Here is an 8,239-nt window from a genome sequence, read left to right as displayed (position 1 = left end):
GATCCACGAAGCTCGATCTCCGGCGGCGATTTGCGGTGTTTCCTCATGGCGGCGCAATCTCCACGGCGACCTAAGCGTCGGTCTGGTGTGGCGACACGTCTCCACGACGGTTCGAGCTTCGATTCAGCGACGACCATGGTCGTGGTTGTTGTGTGTATTGCCCTAAACTCATAGTTTGTATTTATGTAATTTATATTCAATAAATTTGTTGTTGAATTCATTGCAATTGTCTAAATCCAATACACTAAACATCTAAGGCTATTATCATGGAATCGGTATAATACATATACTGGGTATATATTTGATATACTCTCGATATACAACTGGATAATGTCTTGGGAAGAACCTAAAGGGTCTATAGTATATGGATAAGGCTAGATACCTTATCCTGACAACACTATGGATACAGACACTTTATAAATCTTACAGACGACCTGATCCAGGTCGTTCGTGTGGAGACATGCGAGTGGGGGTATCCTATACAATGATTTTGTATAAGACCGGACCACGAAATAGTCGTCTTTAGATGTAACGTCGTTTACTAACAGATTGCTATTTCATAGGATGACCAGGCAACTCATTCTAATCCTAAGTAACTTATGAACTCTTACCCGTGAGGGCTCGTCCTTTGATCTGTATGGGTGAAAGTGGCTCGAATCGACGACTCAATATTCCTACCATTTAGGGTAACCTATGAATAGACATACTTTTGAACGAGGTTCCAATTTCTTTGGGCTAGTCATGAGCACGTGTGTCGGATATCCCCAAATACGAAAGTGACATAAACTAGCTTTACGACCGTTCCATAGTTCAAAGAGTGTTTCAGAAACACTCTTCGATAGAACTACGTTCAAAATATAAACCGCAGTCTCCACTACGTAACCCCAAAACGAGTTAGGCAACTGATCATAGCTCATCATTGAGCGAACCATGTCTAACAGGGTTCGGTTTCTCCTTTCTGATACATCATTCTGTTATGGTGTACCAGGGGCTGAGAGTTGGGACGTGATTCCATGTTCTATCATATAGTCTTGGAATCTCAAGTCCATATACTCTCCACCCTGATCAGATCGAAATGTTTTAATGGTTTTACCTAATTGATTTTCAACTTCGGTTTTGTACTTTTTGAACTTTTCAAGGGCTTCAGACTTGTGTTGCATCAGGTATAGATAACCATACCTTGAATAATCATCTATAAAAGAGATGAAGTATTCATACCCTCCTTGGGCTTTAACATTCATCGGACCACAAAGGTCTAAATGTATAAGTTCTAAAAGCTCGTTGGCTCTATAACCTTTTCAAGTAAAAGGTCTTTTAGTCATCTTGCCTTCAGACAAGATTCACATGGTGATAAAGAATTATCATCTAACTCGCTTAGAAGATCATTCTTAATCAACCTCCCAATCCTATTAAGATTAATGTGACTTAATCTTAAATGCCAAAGATAGGTATTTTCTTTAGGAGAAACTTTTTACCTTTTAGTTTGAGTTTTAGCATTTTTAAATAACTCAATATTTAAAACTACTTTTGTTATGGTTGGTCTTAGCACATACAAGTTATTTTCTAATTTGGCAGAACAAATGTTAACACTATTTCTAGAAATGAACACTCATTCATAGAAAAATAAACAAAGTATAATTGTTATAATAGACAAGAAATAGAAATCAAGTTCCTCTTAATTTTAGGAACAACATATACATTATCTAATAAAATATATGATTTCTTATCTGAAAACAACTTAAGCTCTCATATTGCCACAACTGAGACAACTTCTCCCGTTCCGACCTTAAGAGTCACTGCTAATGACATCTATTTTTGCTTTATCAACCTCTATTCCCTTAGAAGAAATCACATATCCTAATACAATGTCTTGGGTAACCATAAAATGATACTTTTCATAATTTAACACTAAATTAGTTTCAATGCATCTTTTCATGACTTTAGTTAAATTATCTAATCATTCATCAAATGATTCTCCATGCACAGTAAAGTCATCCATAAACACTTCAATGCATTTTTCAATATATTCAGAAAAAATGCTCATCATGCATCTTTGAAATGTTCCTGGGGCATTACAAAGACCAAATGACATTCGTCTATAAGCATATGTCCCATATGAACAAGTGAATGTAGTCTTTTCTTGATCTTCTTGTGCGATAGGAATTTGATAAAAACCTGAAAATCCATCAGGAAAACAAAAAAATGGTTTGCCTGCTAATCGTTCAATCATTTGGTCGATGAAAGGTAGAGGAAAATAATCTTTTCTAGTAACTTGATTGAGTTTTCTGAAATCAATACACATCCTCCAACCATTTTGTACACGCATTGACACAAGTTCATTGTTGCAATTTCTTACCACAGTGATTCCAGTTTTCTTTGGTACAACATGAATCAGACTTACCCATTTACTGTCAGAAATTGGATAGATGATACCTGCTTCCAACAATTTTAGTATTTCTTTCATTACCACCTCTTTCATAGTTGGATTTAACCTTCTTTGTGGTTCTCTCGTCGGTTTTGTTTCATCCTCCAACAAAATTCTATGCATGCAAATTGATGGGCGAATACCTTTGATGTCGGCTAAACTCCACCCAATTACTACCTTGTACTCCTTCAATGTTTTAATCAACTTTTCTTCTTGTTCCACTGTGAGTTCTTTTGAAATGATGACAGGTAATGTTTCAATTTCACCTAAATACACATATTTTAGGTGATCTGGTAAAGCCTTCAACTCCAATTTTGGTGCCTGTACAATAGAAGGTATGATTTTATTATTTGTGGTAGAAATTTTAGCATCAAAGTTTAACATCTTTTCTTTATCAATTTCGTCTTCAACTTCAGCAAGAGATTGTTCATCTAATTTGTGCAAATGATCATCATTATCTTTGGTAAATTTATCCTGCACAATTGAATCAATTATATCAATTTGACAAAGTGAGTATTCATCATTGGGATATTTCATAGCATCAAAAATATTAAATTTAACAATTTCTTTATCAAATTCTACCGAGAGCGTCCCTTCGTCAACATCAATCTTTGTCCTAGCTGTTTTCATGAATGGTGTCCCTAACAAAATAGAAGCAGATTTAGATGAGGGATTACTATCTAATATGTAAAAGTCGACAGGGAATATTAGTTAGTTGACTTGTACTAATAGGATCACAACACCAGTTTTTTGCAAGTCATTTAATTTAAGCTCTTGATAAACAAAATATGACATGACATTAATGGAAGCTCCTAAATCTAACATAGTACGCTCAATTCTTTTGTTTCAAATTACACAAGGTAATGAAAACATACCTGGATCTTTGCATTTTTCTGGCATGTTTTTTTGTAATATGGCTGATAGATTTTCACTTACCACTACCTTGTCTTTCTCTTTCACTCTCCTTTTGTTTGTGCATAATTCCTTCAAGAATTTTGCATATTTTGGAATTTACTTAATAGCATCTAAGAGAGGGATATTTATTTCTACCTTTCTAAAAGTATCCAAGATCTCATTTTCCTGTTCACCCGCTTTTGGCTTAGCTAACCTGCTTGGAAAGGGAGGTGATGGAGTGTAAGTTTGAAAAGATAAAGGTGAATCGAAATTTACCCCGCTTGATGCTTTGGATAAATTGTCTTCTTCATTTTTCTCGCCTAACTCACCCTCTTTCTGAGGGATCGAAGTCATTTCTTTTCCACTCCTAGTCATGATTGCACTGACATTCTCCTTTGGATTTACTTCTGGTTGCGAGGACCAGGTAGCCAATTGAGTAATTTGGTTTCCCAAATTTTGCATGACAGCCCTTGTTTCCTGTTGAAATTGAAGAGCACTATTAGCAAGACTTTTAACAATTTCCTTCAAGAGACATACCTAAATTTGAGGCTTGAGTTTGCATAGGAGGTGGGGGTGGTCTTATGAAGTTTTGACTCCCATAACTTAGATTTGAATGGTCTCTCCATCCAGGATTATAATGATTGACATATGGATCATAGTTTCTTTGTGGAGGAATAGGAAGTCTCCTTGCAGCGTTGGCTTCTTGAATGGAATCTTGTTGAAATTGAGGGTATGTATTTGAGGATGTCCTTGAAGTGCGTACATTTCACGTGGCTTTTCTCCTAGAGCAATTTGACGGACTAAAGCAGTTAGATCAGATATTTGACTTTTAAGTTCACTTACCTCATTGACTTGTATAATAGCTCTTCCCGTTCTAAATCCAAATTGTTGGGAGTTTTCAGCCATGTTTAAAATTAGTTACTTGGCTGCTTCTGATGTCTTGTCTACCAAAGCTCCTCCATTAGCTGCATCGATCATACTCCTATCCATTGGTAATAATCCTTCGTAAAAATATTGGATGAGGTGTTGATCAGGGATTTGATGGTGCTGCAAACTAGCGCATAATCTCTTAAATCGTTCCCAGTACTCATATAATGTCTCCCCAGTGATCTGCGTGATTCCATAAATTTCCTTTCTAATATTTGCAACTCGTGATGCAGGAAAGAATTTATCTAGGAACAATCTTTTCATCTCATTCTATGTTGTGATTGATCCATAAGGTAGATAATAAAGCCAATATTTTGCTTGATCCTTTAAAGAAAAGGGAAAAGCTCTAAGGTTGGTTTGCTCCTTAGTCACTCCATGTGGCTTCATTCCAGAGCATACAATATGAAATTCCTTCAAGTGTTTATGAGGATCCTCACATCCACGAAAAATAGGAAGTAAGTATATTAATCCAGATTTTAATTCAAAATCATTTTCAATATTAGGAAAAGTTATGCAAAGAGGTTGTTGATTCAAATCTGGTGCCGCAAGCTGTTTTAATGTTCTATCCGTCATTTCTTCGTTGAATTCTAAACGTCGTCTTCTCTCCCTTCTTAACTGGCGCAATGTCCTTTCAATTTCAGGATCAAATTTTAGTTCTATATTCTGAGAAGAACGAGTCATTAAAAGTTAAATTAAACAATGAGAAAATAATAATGGTTCCCTGGCAACGGCACCAATTTTGGTAAGGGTTGTCGAGACCCTCCAAAATAATTACTGATTTTACTAAATTTAACTTGTAGAAGTAGTAAGACCATGTCAAATCCCAAGAGAATGAATGAAATTAATTTCTCAAAGTTAAAAAATGGGGGGTTTTGTAATTAAATTTTGAAATTTAAAAGATAAACTAAAAGGAAAACGAAAGTCAATCTTACCAAACTTCTAATCCAAAGGTATGATTTTCATCCAATTATAATCTTGATCATAAGTTTTACACAAAATTGGTATCTTGATTCAAGAACTTAGTCTACTTACTCGAAACAGCCGTGATAAGTTTTAATTCTCCTAGTTTAATTAATTTAGACCAAGCATCAAAATTAAATCTTATTAATTAATCAATTGGGCACGATAGCGTTCCATATTAATCAAAGAATAGCACAGTTGATTAATTAATAGCATTAAGGATAATGAGAATGACTAAACCAAAATTAATTAATTTGAGATAGCTGCAAGTTAATTAATTTTGTCCATTTGTTTCCCTAAAGTCTATTATGCCAGCTATGTAAACATGGAAAAGTCATAATACACACACATGAGCCAATCCCTTGCTACTTATTTCAATCATTCATGACAATTACGGATCACAAATTCATGGATAGCAGTAGAACAATTAATATGAATTAAGGTGTCAATTTAATTAATATAAACTGTTCATAAATAATAAGAACAAGAAACAAAGAATACTTGAAAAAAGAAGAAATCTCTATCTAACTTGAGTCTCCCAAGCTTACAATCGGACTTGAATCACCCTTGAGTTGGAAGAATTAAAGCCTAGTCACTCATGGTAGAGGGAGAGAACTGAATTTTGGAGAAGAGAGTTTTTCGTTGGAACTTGGATGATGGATCTCCCGATAAGGCTTCTCTATTTATAGAGATTAACTTTATCCTCTTTTAAAGATGAATTATTTCTAATAAGAAATTCCTAACTAATTGGAAAATATAATTTTTAAAAGAAAACAAATTAAATAAAAGAGTTCCTAATCAATTAAGGATTATGTTTTCTACTTTGATTATATCTCTTTATTTACAAAATATTCTAAAAATTCATAATTCTCAAATTGAAGCTTTCCACCATAATAATTGTGTCTATATTTATCCGTTGAACTCTTCCCAATTTGGTGGAGTCCGCATTATCCTCTAAAATTGTGTTTTAAAATTATTATTCTTGAATATCTTTAATCTGCCACAAAATGATAAATTATAATTAAATTCCAATATTTAAACATAATAAATTAATAAAATGTAAAATAAATATATAAAATATGGGTATATTTTTCATCTTATCAAGGATGTCCTTGACATGGGAATCATGGAAACCCATATTTCAAAATGGCATCCAAATCGATTCGGATGCCTTCCAAATTGGTATTCTAGGATACCCGAGAATCTCGAGATACCCGGGTATCTTACATTACCACAAAACAAACGTGAGAATCCAGATGTTCGTTTCAAGAGAATTTTGGATTCCTACGAAACAAATGGTCCTGAAAGTAATTTTAGAAAATCTGAATATAGCAACGAAGGTACAAATGGAAAAAGAAATAGGGAGAAACTAAAAAAAAAAATCAAGTAGATATATATGTAATTTATCATACATTTAACCATTTTTATTGATGCAATATAAATATGGACACTATACCAAATTTCTCCTTAAAAGTCATCCAACAAAACAAGAAAGAGAGGTCAATGTTCCAAGTTTGAAGAGGTATTTAATGACAAGATATTGAAGATTGTGCCATTCAAGATGGAATATTGAATCTTGAATAACTCAAAAATATTAGGTGTGAATGCTTGAGCGTGTAGCATATTTGAACTCCACGGAACATGTAGTCGGAGTTTTCCTCTTCCCTCCATTTGGTGATGAGTCCTGCAACATCGGTTATAATGTTGGGTGGTCGTCAACGCTTCAACCATTAGGATTCAATTGACGGAACTACATGACATCGATTCTAGATTATAAAAAAATATATAACAAAAAGATACCAAACTTTTCATTCTATTTTATTAAAAACTAATATAATTACTCTATTTTATTTCATGGTAAATTTTAGTTTTAAACATGACCCCAATATTTTTAAGTTGCTTTGTTTGTCTAGACGATTCATGGTATCTCTTTCATTTACGCCATAGATAAATGGGGCAATTCATGAATTAGCAAGACATGCAAATTTAGATTTTTGGAAATCTATCTAGATTCATTCCCTTCGTAGTTAACATCCTTATTTAATTATTAATGCCTCACTTTGGTTTTTCTTTTCGTAATTTCCTTTCTCAAAAGAGAAAAAAAAAATATCTGAATGCGAGGATTCAAATTCCTAAGACTTTTTGGTAACCAATTCAATTTTCTGTTTTTGGTTTTTCAAAACTCATTTCTGTTTTTGGTTTTTCAAATATCATTTTTGAAATCCTTTGTAAATTTCAGAAAAAAAAAAGCAGTTTTGAAAATCTGATTTCTATGAGTTTTTCTTCTAATACTCAACCTTTTTCTTTATTTCTTATTTATCTCTAGCAAAATTATTTTTCACTCTAAAATTTTTATATTTTAAATATTTATTATTATTTTTTTTCTCCCAAAATTTCATCTTGATTTATCTCTATTTTTTTTTTCTAACAAATCATTTTCATTCCGCTCTCTAAAATGTATCTTTGTTTTTTTTTTCCAACAAATCATTTTCATTCCGCCTTCTAAAAAGTTAATATTTTCACAAACTTTTTCTCTCTCTACTCGTTTTTTAAAACTTTTTTTCTTCTTAATCTATTTTTTCTAATTATATATTATTTTATCGTTAATTATCTTTCACTATAACTTTTATTTATCTTTTTTATTTATTTTATCTAAAAAATATATTTGGAATATTATTTTTATCTTTAAATTTTTTCTCACTATAATTTTTTTTCTTTCTAATTTCTTTTGTTCTTTAAGGTGTATTTTCTTCTCAACTTTAATTTTCTTTAAACTTTATCTGGTTTTGCTTTTAAATTGTCTTTCACTAATTTTCTTTTTCTCTCCAAAATTTATCTTTAAAAAATGTATTTTCAAATCTTTAAAAAGTTTATTTTTATCCGTCTAAATTTGTATTTCGTGTCTGTACATTAGGGATGACAGAAATTCCCTAGGGTCGGTCCTTGCTCTGAAGAATAGGAAATTTATGTCCAAAACTTGTTCGGATTCTTTTTTTTTTAATAATTTAATATATTTTTTTATCAACATATTTA

At 32.5% G+C, this 8,239-nt stretch overlaps 2 pseudogenes; both read right to left on the bottom strand.

Moving 5' to 3' along the window:
• Positions 1-1,957: 1,957 nt before the first annotated feature.
• LOC111025486 (uncharacterized) lies at positions 1,958-3,781 on the bottom strand (annotated as a pseudogene).
• A 141-nt stretch (positions 3,782-3,922) lies between these two features.
• Positions 3,923-4,927, bottom strand: LOC148212399 (uncharacterized; annotated as a pseudogene).
• Positions 4,928-8,239: the final 3,312 nt, after the last annotated feature.

The sequence above is a fragment of the Momordica charantia genome (assembly GCF_013281855.1).
Source record: "Momordica charantia cultivar OHB3-1 chromosome 3 unlocalized genomic scaffold, Mcharantia_2.0 BLBB01000003.1, whole genome shotgun sequence".
In the NCBI taxonomy this organism is placed as follows: Eukaryota; Viridiplantae; Streptophyta; class Magnoliopsida; order Cucurbitales; family Cucurbitaceae; genus Momordica; species Momordica charantia.
This window is presented reverse-complemented; position numbering and strand designations above follow the sequence as displayed.